At 36.1% G+C, this 23,612-nt stretch overlaps 1 protein-coding gene across 4 annotated transcripts in view; it reads right to left on the reverse strand.

Moving 5' to 3' along the window:
* Positions 1-23,612, reverse strand: part of APBA1 (amyloid beta precursor protein binding family A member 1) — a 290,257-nt gene that overhangs the window by 162,095 nt on the left and 104,550 nt on the right. The window lies entirely within an intron of this gene.

Genomic DNA, 23,612 nt, shown 5'->3' on the forward strand with positions numbered 1-23,612 from the left:
ATTAGAAATGATTAATATGAACTTCATTACCAAAGAGATCATAAAGAAGGGAAAGGGATCTGTATGTGCATGAATGTTTGTGACAGCCCTGTTTGTAGTGACCAGAAACTGGAAACTGAGTGGATGCCCATCAATTGGAGAATGGCTGAATAAATTGTGGTATATGAATATTATGGAATATTATTGTTCTGTAAGAAATGACCAACAAGATGATTTCAGAAAGGCCTGGAGAGACTTACACAAACTGAGGCTGAGTGAAACAAGCAGGGCCAGGAGATCATTATATACTTCAACAACAATACTATATGATGACCAATTCTGATGGACCTGGCCATCTTCAGCAATGAGATGAACCAAATCATTTCCAAGGGAGCAGTAATGAACTGAACCAACTACACCCAACAAAAGAACTCTGGGAGATGACTAAAAACCATTACATTGAATTCCCAATCCCTCTATTTTTGCCTGCCTACATTTTGGATTTCCTTCACAGGCTAATTGTACAATTTTTCAGAGTCTGATTCTTTTTGTACAGCAAAATAACGGTTTGGTCATGTATACTTATTGTGTATCTAATTTATACTTTAATATATTTAACATCTACTGGTCATCCTGCCATCTAGGTGGGGGTGGGGGAAGGAGGGGAAAAATTGGAACAAAAGGTTTGGCAATTGTCAATGCTGTAAAATTACCCATACATATAACTTGTAAATAAAAAAGCTATTTAAAAAAAAAATGAACTTCATTAGTTGAAACAATTGTTCCAATAAATAGAACTAACTCCTATTTTAAGGAGATTAGGCTATAAGAAAAAAAAGGGGGGGAAAAAAAGCAAAAACCTGCAAGATATATTTTTTCTGTCATTTCAGTTTTGGCTAAGTTGGGATTACAGAAATAAAGTCAAATAAATGGTAGAGTTGCTAAAAAACAAAACAAAACAAAATCTTGGTAATTTAAAAAAGTTTGGAGATAAATCATTAAGGAGTTTGAAGATGAATCATTTTAAGATTACAGAGAAGAATACCTGGGACCTTGGGGGTAATTTCAGGAATTTACCTCTTCTAAAACATCTTAGTAAGTTTTAGGGTACCACTCTGTAGAATTTGTTTTAAGGAAAATAAGAATTAAATTTTTAAAGTTTTAAAAAGGCAAAATTAATAGCTTCGTTGTTCTAGGGCAATGAAGAAAAGCAGCAAGTTTAGAAGTAATTCCAGAGAGAAAAAAGAAAAAGAAAATAAGTAAATGGTTTGCATCATTTGTACTATGAAAAGAGAAACTCTTGTGACTCCCCCAAGGTCAAGATACAGCCTTTACAGAACCAGTTACAACAAACCTATGTAATCCATTTATAAACCTTTCACTATGAGGCATGATTATAACAAGCTCTATCTGCCTGCAACAAACAGATTTAAAATCCTTCATCACCTACTCCTCTGTAAGCCACATAGGTTTAGTAATTATTGCTGCCCTCATGCAATTTCCACTTAGCTTTATAGGGGCAACAGTACTAATAATTGCTCACAGACTCACTTCCTCAATACTATTCTGACTAGCCAATAGCAACTGTGAATGCATCCACAGCCAAACCCTAATCCTAACCCTAATCAAAATACTCTTTCCCTGTCAACTCTTCTCATCCCAAATCAAATTCCCAATAGAGGTGCTGAAAAAAATGCTGGAAAAATATAGGGATACTTGAATTACTTTCTGCCCCTGCAGCTATACAGTTCGTTGCACAGGGTCCACCACATGGGGCAGCAGCTCCAGGGGGACCTCTGCAATCCCTGTGTCCCTAGATAGGATACTATTTCCTGCACTTCTAGGCAAGCCATGGAACATCACCCAGGAGCAGTACATCCTGCCCACACTGCTCCAATAGCTGGAAAGTGCCTGGGCCCCAAACTGTAGCAGTTAAGAGGTCAAGTCTCATGGCCAGCATCTACTTTGCCCTGCCACTAGGAACTACCACCAATAGAAAGGTCCTGCACCAGCTACCCCAACCCTTGGAATTCCCATTCTGCAGCCAGTGTCCTCTCTAAGGTCCCCAAAACCCAGTCAATGTCTCCAGGGCAGGCCCAGCCCTAGGCAATCCCTGCCTAGCTGCTTCCTAGGAAGGTCTTAGTGCCCCTAGCAGTGCCTAGTAAGGGAATACAAAGTGGGGAGGTCAGTCAGCCTCTGCCCCTGGTGAACCCACCCTTCTTTATGCTCTGATTACCGAAATTTATAAGCTGTGTAATCTTAGGTAAATTATCTTATTTCTGTTTGTCCCAGTTACTTGATCTGGAAGGAGAAAAATAATAATGGTACCCACTTTCCAGGGTTGTTGTGAGATCAAATTAATATAATGATTTATAAAGTGCTTAACGCAGTGACTGGCATATGCTAAGCACTACATTATTTCTTTAATTGAATGTAATTTTTTCCTATTTGATAACTCTAAAGTAGTTTTAAAATGTCAAAATTAATATAATCAATGATTTTTATATATGATAATTTAGAAAGTCAATTGATACTATCTGAAGTTTATTGTTTATATTATTATATTCCTAAATTTTCTTGAATTATGAAAATTGAGAGATCAGAACAGAAATGCTGTTAGACAAGATAACTTTTTAATCTGAATACTATTACACATGAATTGGGCTTTAAAAGGATATATTAAATATAGATATTTGAAAAGTGTTAAATATTTAATGAGATATATTTTGTTATAAAGCTGATCATAATAATACATAACAGCAAATTTTTTATTTGAAAATATTGGCTATTATGAAAGTGTATAGGGTGGTTTAAAGATGTAGCTTCAACATATCAGTGATGAGTCAACTATCATGTATTTGCTATAGCAAATGTCTGAAGCCCCAGATTCAAATTTCAATTTATAAGTACAGAATTAATAAAATGTTAACAGTTAGGGAAAAACCAGAACAGATAATAAAGTCTTAAATTTTAGTTAATGAAAGTTTGCTATTTAAGATAAAATTCTTACAATTGTTTTGGTTTTGATTACAGGGATAGTTGTCTGAATTGTCATGAAACCAACAGTAGTGCTATTATTTGGGAACTACTAAAGATGGATGTCTGTGCCTGGGAAGAGTTTTGGGTACAACCTGGGCATGGACTAGGGAGGATCCTCATGACTATTACCCCATTATGCTATTTTTGAAAAGGTAATTTCCCCACCTGGTTAATCCTGTGCTTTGTTTTAGATATACTCTGACTACATAATTAGCTGTCAGACATGACTCATGCCTGAGTCAAATAGAGAAAAGAAAATTTTCCCCCTAGTTAGAATATATGACATTGAGGATTCTGGAAAGATGGCAGAGTAAGATGATAAATTTCAAACTCTTCCTATTTCTCTTTCAAGTAGAACAAATTTGCACTTCAGGGCAAATATAGATTTGTGAAAAACCAGGAAGACTTGATATCTCAAGTCTCAAAAACAGGGATCTTCCTGACACAATCCAAGAAGATCTAAAGAAAAACTGCAGAAGATAGGAAAAAAGACTTGAGCTAGGATTAACCCCTGTGAAGTGCAAATAACTCTGCGCTAGTTCCCCAGAAACTCCAAATGGGAAGCCCTGGGGCTACCTGGGTGTGGCTGGAGCCCCAGCAGGAACCATAGAGACTTTTACCTTCTAGACTGCTTGTGGAATCTGGATCCGAATTGAGGAAGATTGAGGGAAACTTGGATGATTGGGATTGCCAGGCCCAGCTATGCTGCCTGTCATGGCCCTGGGTGAGAAGCAACCAGCATACAGCTGAGTGCAGATGAAATGGAGCAGAGACACTGAAGGCTGTGGGCACTTGCCTGAGGGTAGAGCTCTTGGTCTGGGGTTTTTGGTGAGAAGGGAAAGCTGAATTGAAGCCAGACACATCATTCCCTGCCCGCCCCCTCCAGTCCCAGCCCAGGATTAGAGGTGCTTATTCTAATAAACAAACAAATAAATAATAAATAAAATTTAAAAATGAGCTGACAAAGAAGAAAGAATCCCACCATAGAAATCTACTATGGGAACAGGGAAGATCAGATTCATCTTCAGAAGAGGACACAAGTAAAAAAAAAAAAAACTTCTATCCCAAAGAGTAATGTGAAATGGATCCCTACCCAGAAAGAATATAGAAGAACTCAAAAAAGAATTTACAAATCAAATGAGAGAAACTTAGGAAAAACTTAAAAAAAAAAAAAATCCAAGAAAAACAAGAAAATTATGAGGAAAAAAAGTTAACCTAAACTAGAAAAGGAGGTACAGAATTTTGAAGATGAAAATAACTCTGAAAATTAAAATTGGACAAGAGGAAGTCAGTGAAGCTATGAAAAACCAAGAAATAAAACATTATAAAGAATGAAAAATAAAACAGGATATGAAACATAAGAAAAATGATAGATCTAGAAAACAGATCAAGAAAAAAAATGTATAAAAATAATTGGACTGTCTGAAAGTTGTGACCCAAAAAATGGATCTTGATACAATAATGCAAGAAATAATCCAAGAAAATTGTCCTGGAGTGATAGAATAGGTGGGGGGAGTAGAAATAGAAAAAAGTCCACTGATTATCACCTCAATGAGATTTTTTTGTGGAAAACGCATAGGAATATTATTGCCAAATTTCAAAAATCCCAGATTAAAGAGAAAAATTTGCAAGAAACAAGAAAAAATAATTCAGATACACTGGAGCTACAATTAGAATTGTGCAAGCTTCTCAGCAGCCACAATAAAAGACCTCTGGTTCTGGAATCATATCTACTGATAATCAAAAGAACTAGGCCTATGACTAAAATTATCATATCCAGCAAAATTATCTGTAATATTGAACAAGATAAAATGGACAGTCAATGAACTTGCAGATTTTCAGGACTTTCTATAAACCAAACCCAAACTTAATAGAAAATTTAATATATAAAAGTCAATATCAAAGACCAATTTCAAGGAACTCAACATGGATAAATTGTTTATTTTTTTTAACATGAGAAATGTATACCAACTTTAAGATTAACATCAATAATAAGGCAGCTCAAAAGAAAGTTTGGGGCAGAGTTAAGGTAAAAATATTAATTATGTCACACAATTGAGGTTCAGAAAAAAAAATAGACAGAGAGGCATTAGAGAAGGAAGGAGGGCTGATAGTTCTGAAAACCTACTCACACTGGGAACGGGTTAAATAGGCAACACTACATATATATTATGAAGGGTATAGCACCCTCCAAAATCTATAAAGAAATAAAAAAGAGGGATGGACAGACAGGGAAGCAAAGGGTGAGGGAAGAAGACAAGGGAGGGATACATGGGATGGGATGGGTGGGGAAGGTTAAATTAGCAATAAGGCAAGTTAGGAGCAGAATTAAAGCAAAGGGTAAACAGAGACAGGAAAGATATATGTGTGCCTATGTGTGGGAATGTGTGTGTGTGTGTGTGTGTGTGTATCCTTTCTTAACTATATCCTGCTTGGGGTGGGGGAGGGATGAAAGGGGGGAAAAGAATAAAGTAAAAAAGGTGAACAGAGCAAAGAACAAAAGAACAATTTATAAGGAAGTAAAGATGGACCCTCATGAATATAATTTCTTCTACTAATATATATATACTTTCTTGAGCTGGTATTTATAATAAAAATATATTTTGATTATATATATATATATATATGCCCTGGGACATAGTTTTAATAATGTCATATATTCTTTTTGTTTCATTTCCCCCCAAATTTATTTTACTTAAAGAAACAGAGGGGCAGCTAGGTGATGGCAACGATAGAGCACCAGCCCTGAAGTCAGGAGGATCTGCGTTCAAATGTGGCCTCAGACACAACATTTCCTAGCTGTGTGACCCTGGGCAAGTAAGTCATTTAACCCCAATTGCCTCAGCAAAAAACCCAAAAAACTATGTCCCTCTTTTTCCCTTTATAATAAATTTCTATAATTAAGATATTTTATAAGTACAATACTAAATCTATTAAATAATAGATTAATACTGGAACATCTCTGAGTTAGGATGAAGGAATAGGACATCTTACCATTTGAACCTATATTTGTGGTCAAATGATAATATAGAAATGATATACTCCTAAGGGGAAAACGATTAAACAAAGTAATAAGACAAAAATGTAATGTGAAATTTTGGGGAAAAAAAGAAACTGGATTAGACTATTTTCTCCAAGAACTATATACATAGATAAATATTGGTCTCCAAAATTTATTTATCATGAAAATTAAGACTTTAAGCATGTTTTGACAATAAGTTCTCAAAATTGAATTTTACATATAAATTATATGGATAATAGTTTAAAAAGTGAAAATATTTTCCATTATTAATGTATCTGTCTGATAATTTTAAAAGGCAGAAAATTTTAAAAGATTCTTATATCAGGCAGAGGATTTAGGTAAGCATAGACATAGTAAATGGCATATAAATTGAAATTCTCTGGAACTTTAAGATTGGAGACACAAATTTACTAAATTGCAGTTAGTCTTCTTATTAGCACAATTATCTAGGAACCTCCAAATTTAAAGCTGTCTTGAGAATATATCCTTTTGTCCAAGAAAAGATATCTAAGGACCAGATAACTACATGAGACATTTGGGACTCAAAATGTGCTGGGTAAATGGAAATTGAAATTGGGTTACTAGAATACAAGGAGACTTGATTTTAATTAACATTAGTGATAATTATTGTATTGCTTTGCATAGTTTATATTTAAGTTTTTTTAGTTTACCTTGGTGATATGTAAATCTTCTTTGTCAGAACTAGTCCATTGTGAGTCCTCTAAGTAGTCTGATCTGTAGCTGACTTAATGTAATTATATACTTACAGCAATTGTGAGAAAACTTTATTGCATTGTTTGAATTTAGCTCTGTGTGGCTGGACAACTTTATGTTCTCTTTAGAAGATCAGAAATTCAGATTCAAAGATTGATGAATTTTCTCTTAAGGCCTCAATCAAGTTCTTCTGATTACTCCAACAGCTGCCAAATTTATGGGTTGGAGTCCAGTTGACATCTATATGCGACAACAGTCCCAAGATTCTGGATAAGGACTGAATATACTGTCCTATTTCTCCTCCTCTCCCCATCCTTTTGTTATGTGTCAGACTACCACTGGGAAAGGTTTCTTGTAGAAGTGGGACTTTAAACTTGAAGGAGGTCAGGGAAATCAGGCAGGCTCCAGCACATTATGCATGTGTCTTTGCTTATAAGCCATTTCCCTAATTTTGAAATTAAACTTCTGTTTGATTCCTGACTCTCCTACCTCTAGTCAGCTTTGTTCAGCCTGACCACCCACAAGTTAAAGGTTGGTTCCATCCAATTGACAGTACAATCAGTAGTCATGGATGAACTCTGGAAGGTATAAGTTTTGATTACTTGAGTTATTCAACAGGACCAAATGGTTATACTATGAGTTGTTGAAGATATGGAAAAGTCATTTTCTGTTAATAGGAAAGTAAAGCAGGGCTTTATAATTGTTCTATTTGCAGATTTGAGGATACATGAAAGGACTGATAAAATTGGAATTTAAACAGTTACAGGTAATGGGAAATCAAATTTTGTTTGGGAATGGTAGTATCTCCATATTCTCACCGATTTGTTTTTTGTTTTTGGTTTTTTTTTGATAGGTGGAAAGGTGCTGGAGGAGATTGGAGCAATTATTTCCTCCTTTCACTTTCCCTACCACCATGTTGGGGCAGGGAAATAAAGGAACTGGATCACTTTGGAAGGAATGTACCCAACAGTCCCTAATAAAACCCATTTTTGCCGCCAGATCGTTAACACTTACTTCAACAGACTAGGAATATCATCAAAAGTTCTTTGAACAGTCCTTCTGCATTTATGGTATGTGATAATTGTGTTCTTTGATAGTTAAAACTGACATTTATGTAGTGCTTTAAAGTTTACAAAGCAGGGGGCAGATCTAAGATAGCAAAGAGGACATATGCATCTTTTTAAACTCTCTTTTTCCTTCAATCTATTTTAACAATATTCTGTAGTGTTCTTGTTGGTTTTCTGGAGGTCTTGGAGCAGCCTTCCTTTCAGTTGAGTAATCACCATAAGAATAGTCAGTTGTTAAAGTCCACATTCTTTATTATCTCCTTCACAGTCTAGTTTCCTTGCCTGGGGCCCAGCTAGCTTTCTTGAGAGCCTTCAGAGGGTTTTGGTCTCAGTAGGGGGAGCAGGAGGACAGGCCAGACACCATGAGGCTGATGAAGATGGAATGGAATCTGAATCTAAGGGCTTGTGCTTCAGCCTCCAGCCACCACAAAGATAGACTATGGAATGAATCTGTCTCTGAATCCCACTCTGGCTGAATTTGTCCTAGTTTTATATGCTCTATTTTAATTATATCATCATAGATGTGAATTTTATAGAACTATATTAAGTACTAAGGACATGTACTGAACTAGAGAACTATTAATCACCATGCTAAACTAGATAGAACACTGTTTCATCAATTCCACTGACTTAACACCTTGTAAGAATCCTTGTTTCAAATACAAAGTTCTGGCCAGAATGCTTGATTGTCAGAACCCACGAATATTGGGAGTACAACACATTACCAAAAGAAGATATTCTCGAGTATATCTCCAGATAAAGTTCTGTTTTTGCTCATGGGCGGGGATGGAATAGGACTAGGCCAGGCGCAGCCATCAGGCAAGTTGGCAGTGAGAGCACGGGGAACAGCTCATGCTAAGCAGACCTGAGGGGGGCAGAGTGTGGTCTCAGCTGGTGGAATATTTGCAAGGGGAATATTTACCACAGTGTGAGCCACTTTGCCCTGGCAGCAAGCCAGTAGATCAGCAGAGAATCTATAAACAGAGGGGGTAAAAACTATAACCCCAAAAGCTAGATTCTCTTGGGACTTGGCCATACCCCCCCAACACCCAGAGTGACTCAGCATGATCCAAGCACAGCTGCAGTAGTTGGTCCTAGCATAGCCTAGTAGCTGCCTTTCCACTGCTGCTGATTTCAGCACAACTGCTAATCCCAGTGCAGCCAGTGAATGCTGTCCCACTGCCCCTTCACTGCCGCTTCCTGTTGTCAGTAGAGGCAGCTTGGAAATACCTCACTGCCCCCGATAAGCAGACCATAGGTTTTTTTTCCTCCCCAAAATGAACAAAAAAGCTAAGCGGCCTCTAACTATTGATAGCTTCTATACAGAAAGAGAACAGACTTCAAACCCTGAGGAGACTAAAAACAGTTTGTCTCTAGATCCAAACGTGGATATGATCTGATCCCCATCACACAAGGCTCTCATAGAAGAAATTAAAAAGGATTTCAAGAGAGAGCTAGAAGAAAAATGGGGAAAGGAAAAGAAAGCTTTGCAAGAGGGTCAGGATAAGTCAAGTTACTCATTAAAAGATAGAGTGGATAAAGAAATCAACTCCCTGAAAAACGGAAGTTCTGAATTGGAAAAGGTAAAACAGAAAAACTTGGAAAGGCTTACATGAACTAAGGCAAAGTTAAGTGAACAGAACCAGAATATTGTGCACAGTAACAGCAAGATTATATGATGAGATTTGGGAATGACTTAGCTATTTTCAAAAATACAATGATCTGAGACAATCTCAAAGAACTCATGATAAAGAATTCCCTCCAGGGAAAAGAACTGATGTTGTCTGAATAGATACTAAAACATGTTTTCTGTCTTTTTTCTTTCCTTTCATTCAAATCTTCTTGTACAAAAATGACACTCATAATTAGTATATGCAACATTAATGAAAAGGAGATGTGGTAGAAAAGAATTGGGAAAGAATAGTATCATGAAAACCTGAACAGAATTGAGTACCTAGAAGAACGAGTATCTAGTATAGTGGACAGAACAATGCACTAGAAAAATGAGTTCTCTCCTTTTTGTGTCACTGGTTAGCTGTTTGTCCTTAAATGATTTATTAAACACTTCTTAAATCCAGTTTCCTCATTTATGAGACAGGGTGATAATTAATATCTGTCATAAGACTGTTGCAAGATGAATCAAATTATATAATCTTCCTAAAATGTGAAATGCTACAATGTAATACCATAATGGGAAATATCCATATAGTTGTATCCTCTTGAATAGAATGCATTTCAAATCTTTCTTTTCAGCATAAGAACGATCTGTTCTTTGAAGGGTCTTTCAGTGAATCTCTCTCTTGTCTCTGGTTCTGTCTCTTTTTCTTTCTGTATTTAATCTCTCTTTTTTCTCTTGCTCTCTATGTGTGCATGTATGTGTGTGCATCTTTTGTCTCCTTCTGTCCCTGTCTTTCTTTTTTTTTCTTTGTCTTTCTCTCTGTCTCTGTGTCTCTCTCTTTCTCCCTGTATTTCTCTCTCTCTTTGACTGCCCTCTTTCCTTCTTCCCTGTTGTTTTCTTTCCCTCCCCTCTCTTTCCCTACTCCTCACTCCCTCTCCTGTCTCTGTTTCCCTCTCTCCCTCTGAATCTCTCAATATTTTGTGTTGTAGTTTATTATACACAAGGAGGAGGCAACATGTTTTAGTGGAGTGAATGCCGGATTTTAGAGTCAGAAGATCCAGGTTTAAATTCTGATGCTTCCACATACTATCTTTGTGATTTTGACCAAGTCACAAGCTTCTCTGAGCCTCAATTTTTTCTTCTATAAAATGAGAGAATTGGGGTAGATGATGTCAAAAGCACCTTTTCATTTTACATTTATGATTCTATGACCTCTAAGGTCATTTTCAGGTTTAAGTTTATCTTATTTCTCCTACCAGATTGTAACTCTTTGAGGTGAGGGTCTGTTATCTTTGTATCATCCAGGAGTTTCCTATACAAGTGAAATCACTGGTCTAGTTCCTATCCTTAGCACTTAGTAGAATGCCTTTTATATAATTTACAGAGAAAAGCAATAATAAAGATACTTTAAAATGTGATATGCAACATATCTATTCCAATAGATAGATGGATAGACAGACAAATGGATGGATGAATAGATGGATAGACTGATGGATGAATAGATAAATGAATGGATAAAAAATACACTACAAACTGAAAAAAACTGCTTTTTTAAAAAAAGCTTCTGCCTTTCAAATAGCGCAAAATTTGTTAGAGGAAACCTTGGATAATTATTGATGCTATGGATTCTCTGGGCTTATCAAGCAAGAAACTCATCAGTACAGTGGTTGGTAGAATACTGCCTTACTGACAATAGCATCTTGAATGCAACTCACATCTCTGCTTAATTCTGAAAATTACTTTGTCATGGGATAATAAAAACCAAAAGAAACTATTTTTATTATGTTGATATTGGTAATGTTGATTTATTAAATTTTAGTTTATATTTTTGTTGAAGAAGACAATAAACCATAAAAAGAAGAGGAGAAAATGAGATTCTTATAAAAGGTTTTTCAAAGCTGGAGTCTATTGTTTAATTTGTGGGGATTTTTAATATACTCATTTGCAAAGATTTAGATTAAGCAGAGACTATGAGATTGAGCTTGAAGTATTGCTTTTAGGCAGCGTAGGTGTGGTTTCACAGAAGAAAAAGCCTTTATTCTCACTCAACACTTCTCCCTCTGTAACTAAATTTTTACTTCCTAGAGTTACAAGCTTTTAAGAATTGTAAATGCCTTTAAAAGCTTTTCATGAAACTTCTTTCAGTCATTCACACCTTAGTTTAAATTAATTCCATGAGATACTTTTCTACCAATATAAGAGTGATATCTCCTACCCTAAGGGAATGTAAATTTTAATGGAATAAAGTGGAAGTAAAGCAAAAAGGAAATTTTTGGAACAGGGGACAGGGCCCAGATAGAGCAGGATTCCAAAATGGGGGTCCCTTACTATCCAGAGAGATTCTAGGATAAACAAGTGTATCATAAGTATCCTGAAACTCTACTTCCAGTAAAATGTAAGTTTCTTAAGGATAGGGACAAAATATTTTATCTTTGTATCTGTGTGGGATTAATCTTCAGATACAAAGAGAAAGCATTTATTCAGTCCTGGCAGGGAGAGGCTCAAACACACCTGGGAGATGTAGAAGCTCTTAGTTCCCAACATGTGCTCGGCCTGGCAAACCAGAAATAGTAAAGCTGGCAAAAGACCCAGGTCTTTTCATTGGATGGACTAAAAAGAAAGTAACCATTATTTTATTTTATTTATTTTTTATTTTTTATAGCTTTTTATTTACAAGATATATGCTGTTATGCCACAGTTCTCAGTTTCCATAATTATCCTGACCCATGCCTGACTCAATTTCCCTGCTTCTCTGTCCTGCAAAACCTCCCCTCACTCTTTATCCTATTGTGTCACAGTTCCCTTTTAATGTCCTGACCCAGTTTCCCAATTGTCCTATTTAGTTACTCTACCCCAGGTTATATTCCCTCTTAATGTTTGATGAGATAAAGGTTTTATATCTTTAGGCTATAATCATTCCTTCTTAATGTTTGACAGGATAAAGCTCTGTCCATTTTAGATATCGTAACCTCTCCAGTACCTCCCTCCATTGTGTCATCCTAGGTGCCTCCCCACATTAGGTTATCCTCATCTAGGTACCTTCCCCATTATGTCATTGTTCTTGTTATCCTATAAAAATCTTGCTGTCCCGATACTCAGGGCTGGATTCTTTGAGACAATAGTCTCATTCAGCCCTGGGACCAAACATGGATCATTTGGTCCCAGAAAATCTCTCCATTTAATAAACTATTAAATTGGTCTCTAATCTCTTTCTTGTTCAGTTTCTCTGGCATTACATTTTGAAGCTCCCCAGTGAGATATCAGAAACTGAGAATAAGACTAGGGGTTAGAGACATTTCAAGTCTCCACTTTGGGCCTGGAAACAGTTGGGAATCTGGGTTTTCTTTTTCTTGGCAAAGGTTAGTTCTCTGTATTCCTCCAGAGGCTCCAGGAAGAGAGCAATTCACCAGCTGGGGCTACACCTGACAGTAGCTACTTTTCAATTCGGAGAGTAAGTCCAATCTGATCTCTTAGCACCTGGATTCTCAGAATAATAGAATGCTGATGGAATGATGGGCATTGAATTCTGAGAAGGTTATTATTCAAGACAATGGATAATACCCTCTAGTTTTGTGTCTCTCAGATCTGTTTTTGTCTGTCTGTCTCTGTCTATGTTTTGGCTTTGGTTTTGATTAGTGTCGAACTGGACGCGATTGTCACTACATGGGTGTCTTTTTAAGATACCATTTGGCTTTGGTTTTGATTAGTGTTGAACTGGACACAGTTGACACTACCTGAGTGTCTCCTAAGACACATCTGGTTGTGTGTGCCAGTTGGCACAACTCTGGGCATTCCAGAGTATAAATCTGGGTGTTTTTTTAAAGACACAATTTGGCAAAAAAAAAAAAAAAACCCCAAAACAAAAAAACAAACAGCAGGCTCTGTTTGGATTATGGGAGGGGAGAGCAGACTGGAGCTGACTTTTTGACTGCTGGACAATCTAGTGCTCTGTGTTCTGTGTGATTTTTTTTTGTCTGTGTGCCCCTGGTCTGTATTAAATGTTTGACTGCTGAACAGTCTAGGTGTGTTCTGTGTTCTGTGTAATTTGTTTGTCTGGTTTGTTAATTTAAGAGTTCTGTTAAGTTTAAGAACAATGATCAAATTTGGGAAATAATTTTACTATTGCCTTTTCATGCCAGATTTGTTCCGAGTGTTCTTTTAGGCAGTTTTAAAATGTGAGAAATAATTTTACTGTTGTCTATGCAGGCTAGATTTAATTAACTTTAAGTATGAAATCTTAAAAAGAACAATAGCTTGTTAAAGAAGTTCTGTTAACTTACCTGAAAGGGATCATGTGTCTCTAATTAGGTAAAAGTATGTAGCAAAAAGGATCTGACTTTTCTGAAGGCTTCAACTCTGGCCAAGCTAGAACTTGGGAAAAGTCTATTGGGAATAATGGCCACATGGGGTCAGAGGGAGAGAAAGAAACTATGCTGTTTCATTATTTGAAATATGATAGGAAAAGCAGTTTTGTACTATTGGGAATTATAAATTGTATTTAGTTTGGTTCAGTGTTTGTTACCTATATTATAACATTATAAGTTATGCTTTAAATCCAGCTCTGCTGGACATGTGTGTTTTATGGAATCTTCCCCCTTCTCTCCCCACTGATTTCTGCTACTTTAAAGGTTGGGTGGGGTAGGGATCTTTTGTCTTCAAAGGTAAAGATTTAAACTCACCCCCCACTGCTGTTACTTCAGCTACTGGAGCATCTAGTTAGCCTAGAGTGAAGTTTAGTTCGACTTCCCTCCCCTCCCTTTCTCTTTGGAGGTCGAGTGAGAGGAAGAGGGCCACATGGAATCTTCTCCTCCCCTCTCTCTAATTTGTTCCAAACATCTTTTATCAAGTTGTAGCTACCTGGTTCTTGGCTAAAAGCAGCAAACTGATTTTTATAAATATAAGGTTATGGCAAATATCTGTTTAGTATTTGTTATTGGAGGTAAAATTTCTTGGGTTTGTAGTTAATATGTCATTGTATTTTTTTTCCTCCTGTAACTGATTTCTACAATCAGAGCAATGGTCAATAAGAAATTGTTAATGCAATTCAGTTATGTCATACTTTGCTGTTTCCAATCTGGTTATCTGTAATCATTATACTAAATACTTGAGCAAATAAGTATTTAGTCTGGTGATCTATTGGTTACTAGATATTGTGTCTGGATATTCAAGTTTTTTTTTTTGTTTGTTTGTTTTTTTGTTTGTTTTTTTAAGGTTTATAACTAATGAGAGGCCACATCTTGTACCAGTCCTTGTGGACCAGTCTTTCTATCTCAGACTGTTCTAACTTTTCTTTGTTAGATCTGTTTTTGTTTCTATATTTGGTCAAATTAGAGCTTCTGGGATCTAGATCAAGCCTCGATTGTCAGCACATCACACCACACCCATCCCTCTCCCTGAAACTGAGCATCTCCCCCCATCTTCAGCAGGAAGCAGCTTTTGAGAAAACCATTGCCTCTTCTCCTGTGTAATTTGGACTGATATGGGGGTGTGGGAAAGTGGTTGAATTGTTAGAATTTTAACTGTATTACTGTGTGTTTAAGACTTGGGATGGAAATTGTTAAACTTGTGTAACTATTGCTATTATGTCTGAGGGATTTTTAGTCTGTTATGTATATGCATGTATATGATTTATATGTGATAATTCCTTTCCATGAGAAAAAAAGGGGGGAGGAAGAAATAGGAAATTGGGGAAACTGGTATATTTTCTTAGGCACTTTTGCCCTACCCTCTATCTTACTAGTTTAGATTTAATTGGAAGTCCTTTAAACAGTCCTTTTCATTTTTTACTCCTTGCTTAAATTTACTGGAGTATGATTTGCTGGTTATGCTTTAACTTTGAAATCCCTTATTCTGTTGGAATTGCCCTGGCAGACTCAATTTTTAGGATTATTTTTTTAGAAACAACCAGAAATCGGATACCTGTTTTGGGACTGGCAATCTCTCTGATCTGTTTCTCCACTCCTGTTACCCCAGGTCCTTAATTAGTATTTCAGTGTCTTGATATCAGGACTCTAATAGTTTGGGGTTCCTTGCCTTGGTCTAACTGCAAAATTTGATCAGAAATTGGTTTCCTACTAGCAGCTTCTGTTCTATAGAAAGGGGACAGGTGGAGCTACTCTGGGCCCCACTTTGTCCCCCCTTTAGAGTCCCTGACAGACTTGGGGTGCCCCTCTTAGGATGGTCAGCAGGACTGTCTTGAGCACTGCTATTCCCTGCATAAGCAGAAAGAGAGTTAAATGCACAAATGACTACAGATCTAACTCACAATGAACTGTCCATCTCAAACTGGATTCTCTGGCTGAGATGTTCCCCTGCTGCAGAGAACCTGAACATGGGGGCCTGTGTGTCTCCCTAAATGAGGAATGCTGTTTGATGCTAATAATTCTGGGGTTATCAGGGAGAGACTGGTCTTTATCATAAGCCCTTGCATTTTTCTAGTTTTAGTTTGGTTTATTTGCTTTAGCTTTACATAGGGTTGATCAAAATTATGGTGCTAAGACCTTCTAGAGAAAGGTAATTCAATGATTTGAATATTCAGAAGAGAGAGGGAGAGAGAGAGAGAGAGAGAGAGAGAGAGAGAGAGAGTGTGTGTGGAATGTTATGCCACAGTTCTCAGTTTCCATAATTGTCCTGACCCAGACCTGACTCAGTTTCCCTGATTCTCTGTCCTGCAAAACCTCCCCGAATATTTGATAAGGATAAAAGATCTTATGTTTTAGAATATCAGAATGCCTCTCCCCATCCCAAGCTATTGGAATGTCAGATACCGTCTTATCAAGATGCCTCTCTGGGGTGCCTCCCCCGATTATGTCATCTCATCTCCATTGACTCACCTCACCCTGTCAGAATTCCGTTCTCGCTCTCGGTACCCTGATTCCACCCCTGCTTCAGTCTACTCCTGTATCTGAGCCACGTGTATATATGTCATTGAGAACTCTCATTGTTTGCTGGATTCTTGGAGACTCATTCAGTCCTGGGACCAAACCATGGATCCATTTGGTTCCAGTATATCTCTCCATTTAATAAATTATTAAATACTCTCTAATCTCTATCTTGCTCAGTTTCTCCAGCATTGCAATGCATGGGTAATTTTTTTCAGCATTGACAATTGCAAAATCTTTTGTTCCAATTTTTCCTCTCCTTTCCCTCACCCCCTCCCCCAGATGGCAGGTAGACCAATACATGTTAAATATGTTAAAGTATATGTTAAATACAATATATGTATACAAAGTTATTTTGCTGCACAAGAATCGGACTTTGAAATAATGTACAATTAACCGATGAAGGAAATCAAAAATGCAAGCAGACAAAATTAGATTGGAAATGCTATGTACTGGTTCACACTCATTTCTCAGAGGTTTTTCACTGGGTATAGCTGGTTCTACTCATTATTGAACAAATGGAACTGATTTGGTTCACCTTATTGTTGAAGAGAGCCATGTCCATCAGAATTGATCATCATATAGTATTGTTGTTGAAGAATATAATGATCTCCTGGTCCTGCTCATTTCACTCAACATCAGTTCATGTAAGTCTTTTCAGGCCTTTCTGAAATCCTCCTTCTGGTAATTTCTTACAGAACAATAATATTCCATAACATTCATAAACCATAATTTATTCAGCCATTCTCCAATTGATGGGCATCCACTCAATTTCTAGTTTTTGACCACTACAAAGAGTGCTGCCACAAACATTTTTGCACATACAGGTCCCTTTCCCTTCTTTAAGATCTCTTTGAGATATAAGCCCAGTAGTAACACTGCTGGATCAAAGGGTATGCACAGTTTGATAATTTTTTGAGCATTGTTCCAAATCGGTCTCTAGAATGGCTGGATGTACTCGCAATTCCATCAACAATGCATCAGTGTCCCAGTTTTCACACATCCCCCCCAATATTCCACATTATCTTTCCCTGTCATTCTAGCCAATCTGACAGGTGTGTAGTGGTATCTCAGAGTTGTCTTAATTTGTATTTCTCTGATTAATAATGACTTGGAGCATCTTTTCACATGGCTACAAATAGTTTCAATTTCTTCATCTGAAAATTGTTCATATCCTTTGACCATTTACCAACTGGAAAATGACTTGATTTTGTATAAATTAGATTTAATTCTCTATATATTTTGGAAATGAGGCCTTTATCAGAACCTTTGACTGTAAAAATGCTTTCCTAGTTTATTGTTTCCCTTCTAATGTTGTCTGCATTAGTTTTATTTGTACAAAAACTTTTCAATTTGATATAATCAAAACTTTCTATTTTGTGATCAATAATGATCTCTACTTCTTCTTTGGTCACAAATTCCTTCCTCCTACACAGGTCTGAGAGGTAAACTATCTTATGTTCTTCTAATTTATCTATAATCTCATTCTTTATTCCAAGATCATGAACCCATCTTGACCTTATCTTGGTGTATGGTGTTAAGTGTGGGTCAATGCCTAGTTTCTGCCATACTAATTTCCAATTTTCCCAGCAGTTTTTATCAAACAGTGAATTCTTATCCCAAAAGCTGAGGTCTTTGGGTTTGTCAAACACTAGATTATTAAGGTTATAAAATATTTTTCCTTTGAACCTAATCTACTTCACTGATCAACTAGTCTATTTCTTAGACAATACCAAATGGTTTTGGTGACCTCTGCTTTATAATATAGGTTTAGATCCAGTACAGCTAGGCCACCTTTATTTGATTTTTTTTTTCATTAGTTCCCTTGAAAGTCTTGACCTTTTGTTCTTCCAGATGAATTTAGTTATTTTTTCTAGGTCATTAAAATAGCTTTTTGCGAGTCTGATTGGTATAGTTTAGGTAGTATTGTCATCTTTATTATGTTTGCTCAACCTATCCAAGAGCACTTAATATGTTTCCAATTGCTCATTTAATGATCACTTAATTTGTGTGGAAAGTTTTTTTGTAGTTTTGCTCATATAGTTCCTGACTTTCCCTTGGCATATAGATTCTCAAATATTTTATACTATCGGTAGTTACTTTAAATGGAATTTCTTTTTGTAACTCTAACTGTTGGATTGTATTAGTCATATATAAGAATGCTGATGACTTATGTGGGTTTATTTTGTATCCTGCAACTTTGATAAAGGTGTGAATTATTTCTAATAGCTTTTTAATAGAATCTCTGGGGTTCTCTAAACATACCATCATATCATCTTCAAAGAGTGATAATTTGGTTTTCTCATTGCCTACTCTAATTCCTTTAATCTCTTTCTTAACTCTTATTGCTGAAGCTATCATTTCTAATACAATATTGAATAGTAATGATGATAGTGGGCAGCCTTGTTTCACTCCTCATCTTATTGGGAATGGTTCCAGTTTATTCCCATTACATATGATACTGATGGTTTTAAATAGATGCTACTGATTATTTTAAGGAAAAGTCCATTTATTCCTATACTCTCTAGTGTTTTCTAATAGGAATGGGTGTTGAAATTTATCAAATGCTTTTTCTGCATCGATTGAGATGATCATATGATTTTTGTTAATTTGGTTATTAATATGGTCAATTATGCTAATAGTCTTCCTAATATTGAACCAGCCCTGCATTTCTGGTATAAATCCTAGTGGGCATGGTTTATTATTCTGTAATGTTTTTGCTAAAGTTTTATTAATATTTTAGCATCAATATTCATTGGGGAGATTGATCTATAATTTTCTTTCTCTGTTTTCAACCTACCTGGCTTAGGTATCAGTGCCATTTCTGTGTCATAAAAAGAATTTGGTAGGAATCCTTCATTCCCTATTTTTTCAAACAGTTTATATAACATTGGAGTTAATTGTTCTTTAAATGTTTGATAGAATTCACATGTAAAACCATCTGGTCCTGGGGATTTTTTCTTAGGGAGTTGATTAATAGCTTGTTCTATTTCTTTTTCTAAAATGGAACTATTTAAACAATTCCTCCTCTGTTAATCTGGGAAACCTATATTTTTGAATGTAGTCATCCATTTCACTTAGGTTATCAAATTTAGTGGCATAAAGTTGAGCAAAGTAACTCCTAATTATTGCTCTAATTTCCTTTTCATTAATGGAAAGTTTTCCCTTTTCATTCTTAAGACTAACAATTTGATTTTCCTCTTTCCTTTTTCTAATCAAATTTATCAAGGGTTTATCTATTTTGTTGGACTTTTCATAAAACCAACTCTTCGTTTTGTTTAATTCAATAGTTTTTTTTTACTTTCAATTTTATCAATTTCCCCTTTTATTTTAATAATTTCAAATTTAGTATTTGATTGAGGATTTTTAATTTACTCTTTTTCTAGCTTCTTTAGTTGCAAGCCCAATTCATTGATCTTCCCTTTCTCTATTTTATGCAAGTAAACCTCTAGAGATATAAAATTTCCCCTTATTACCATTTTGGCTGCATTCCAGACATTTTGGTATGATGTCTCATTATTGTCATTCTTTTGGGTGAAATTATTAATTGTGTCTATGATTAGCTGTTTCACCTAACCATTCTTTAGGATGAAATTATTTAGTTTCCAATTACTTTTTGGTCAAATTTTCCCTGGCTTTTTATTGAATGTAGTTCAATAAATCATGATCTGAGAAGGATGCATTTACTATTTCTGCCTTTCTGCATTTGAATTTGAGGTCTTTATGTCCTAATATATGATCAATTTTTGTATAGGTTCCATGAAGTGCTGAGAAGAAAGTGTACTCCTTTCTGTCACCATTCAGTTTTCTATCATACCTAATCTTGCTATCATACCTAATCTATCATACCTAATTTTGCTAATATTCTATTTACCTCTTTAATTTCTTTCTTATTTGTTTTGTGTTTTGATTTATCTAGATCTGAGAGTGCAAGATTGAGATCTCCCACTATTATAGTTTTGCTGTCTATTTTTTCTTGCAGATCTCTTAACTTCTCCTTTAGGAATTTAGATGATACACCACTTGGTGCATATATGTTTAGTATTGATATTGCTTCATTATCTATGCTACCCTTTAGCAAGATATAGTGCCTTTCTTTGTCTCTCTTAATTAGATCAATTTTTGCTTTTGCTTGATCTGAGATAAGGATGCCTACCCCTGCTTTTTTGACTTCACTTGAAGCATAATAGATTCTGCTCCAGCCTTTTATCTTTAACTCTGTATGTATCACCCTGCTTTAAATATCTTTTCTGTAAAAAACATATTGTAGAATTCTGGCTTTTGATCCAGTCTTCTGTCTGCCTCCACTTTATGGGAGAGTTCATCCCATTCACATTTATGGTTAAAATTACTATTATATACAGATATTTCCTGCCATCCCCAGATTATGCTTTTCTTTTCTTACCCCCTTATCCCTCTACCCAGTATTAAACTTATGGGCACCACTTGTCTCATACAGCTCTCTCTCTTTCTAGTCCTTCCCGCCTCCTTTGAATCCTTTCCCCTTTCTTATACCTTTCTGTCAATTATTTTCTCTTTGATCCAAATCTGATGATAGCAAGAGTCACACAATGTTCCCCTCCCCCCCAAATTTCCTCAGATATGATAGGTGTCTTTTGCCTCTTTGTGGGATGTAGTTTCCCTCTTTTTATCTCTCCTTTTCCCTTTTTCTAATACTATCCCCTTTCCATTTCTACTTCCCCCTTTTTTTATATTATGTCAGTAAAATCAAATTATACATGCACTATTTATGTATGTGCATATCAGAAATACAATTCTTAAGAGTTCTTCTTACCTTTTTTCTGCTTCTCTTGAGTCCTATGGTTGGAGGTCAATTTTTTTGTTTAGTTCTGGTTTTTTCATTAGAAACAAGTGGAATGCACCTGTTTCATTAAATGTCAATCTTCTTCCCTGGAAGAATATGCTCACCTTAGCTGGGTAGTTTGTTCTTGGCTGCATTCCAAGTTTTTTTTTGCCTTTTGGAATATCAGATTTCAGGTCCTTGCATCCTTTAATGTGGAAGTAGCTAGATCCTGAGTGATCCTTATTGTGGTTCCTCGGTATTTAAAATTTTTTTTTTTTTCTGGCTGCTTGTAATATTTTTTCCTTAGTCTGGTAGTTCTGAAATTTAGCCACAATATTCCTTGGGGTTTTTATTTTAGAATCTTTTTCAGAAGGTCTTCGATGAATTCTTTCAATGTCTATTTTACCTTCTGATTCTATTACCTCTGAATAGTTCTTTGATGATTTCCTGTAAAATAGTGTCTAAGCTCTTTTTCTCATCATAATTTTCAGGAAGTCCAGTAATCCTCAGATTATCTTTCCTAGATCTATTTTCCAGGTCTGTTGTTTTTCCAAGTAGATATTTAACATTTTTTTCTAATTTTTCATTTTTTTGGTTTTGATTGATTGATTATTGGTGTCTCAATGAATCATTCATTTCTGTTTGTTCAGTTTTGATTTTTAATGAGTTACTTTCTTTATTAGCTTTTTAATTTCTTTTTGTATATGTCCACTTGAGTTTTTAAGTGAGTTGTTTTCCTCTAGGGAACTTTTTTCTGTTTCACTAATTTTTTTTTTAACTGAGTTATTTTCTTTTTCCAATTCACCAATCCTACTTTCCTGGGAGTTCTTTATCTTTTCCAATTCACAAATTCTGTTTCCCTGGGATTTCTTTACCTTTTCCAATTCACATTTCAGGAAGTTGTTTTCTTTTTCCACTTTATCAAATTTTTCTTTAAATGAGTTATAAGGCTTTTCTGTACTCTCTTGCATAGCTTCTCTTTTCTTTCCTCATTTTTCTTGTAGCTCTTTTTAAAGACTTTTTATAATTTCTTCTAGAAGAGCCTTGTGTGATGGGGACCAGGTTACATCCCTCTTTGGGGTTTTAGTCTGGATACTGTTTGCTTATAGTCTCCTTGGGGTTGAAATCCCGTTCTTTTTCTGTATAGAAGTTACCCATTGTTAGTGTCTGCTTGGCTTTTTTTTTTTTTTTAACTCATTTTTAAAAAGCCTTTGGGCAAGGAGATTACCAGTTTCCTCTGCAAAGCAGGGATAGATATATGGACAGTAGCTGTCCTGCAAATGGGCTGCAAAGAGTGGCCGAGCTGTGGAAGTGCTCTGGGAAGAGCCTTGTACCAGAAGTGTTTCTGCCCTGGGAAGCACAGATAGGAAGTTCTATTGCCCTGGGCAGAGCCCTCTTGCTATGCATATTTATGGCTGCCCTAGGCAGAACTCTCCCCAACCCTTTTCCTACCCCTTCCCCGTGCAGATTAGAGGCTGTCCCAGGCTGAGCCCCCCTGTCTTGCAGAAGTTGGACTTCCCCAGGCAAAAGCCCCATGCTACAGAATGCAGCTGTATGGCTCTGCTGTGGTCTGTGCCGAGTCACTCACTTCCGGTTCTATGTGGGTGTAGCCAGATCCTGTTAGATTCTGGCATTTTTTTTTTTTTTTATACATGACCAAAACGTTATTTTGCTGTACAAAAAGAATCAGACTCTGAAATATTGTACAATTAGCTTGTGAAGGAAATCAAAAATGCAGGTGTGCATAAATATAGGGATTGGGAATTCAATGTAATGGTTTTTAGTCATCTCCCAGAGTTCTTTTTCTGGGCATAGCTGGTTCAGTTCATTACTGCTCCATTGGAAATGATTTGGTTGATCTCGTTGCTGAGGATGGCCTGGTCCATCAGAACTGGTCATCATATAGTATTGTTGTTGAAGTATATAATGATCTCCTGGTCCTGCTCATTTCACTCAGCATCAGTTCGTGTAAGTCTCTCCAGGCCTTTCTGAAATCATCCTGTTGGTCATTTCTTACAGAACAGTAATATTCCAAAATATTCATATACCAAAATTTATTCAGCCATTCTCCAACTGATGGACATCCATTCAGTTTCCAGTTTCTAGCCACTACAAAAAGGGCTGCCACAAACATTCGTGCACATACAGGTCCCTTTCCCTTCTTTATAATCGCTTTGGGATATAATCCCAGTAGTAACACTGCTGGATCAAAGGGTATCACGGTTTGATAACTTTTGAGCATAGTTCCAAACTACTCTCCAAAATGGTTGGATTCGTTCACAAACCCACCAACAATGCATCAATGTCCCAGATTTCCGATCCCCTCAACAATCATCATTATTTTTCCTGTCATCTTAGCCAATCTGACAGGTGTGTAGTGGTATCTTAGAGTTGTCTTAATTTGCATTTCTCTGATTAATAATGACTTGGAGCATCTTTTCATATGACTAGAAATAGTTTCAATTTCTTCATCTGAGAATTGTCTGTT

The sequence above is a fragment of the Sarcophilus harrisii genome, chromosome 1 (genome assembly GCF_902635505.1).
Source record: "Sarcophilus harrisii chromosome 1, mSarHar1.11, whole genome shotgun sequence".
NCBI classification, from domain to species: Eukaryota; Metazoa; Chordata; class Mammalia; order Dasyuromorphia; family Dasyuridae; genus Sarcophilus; species Sarcophilus harrisii.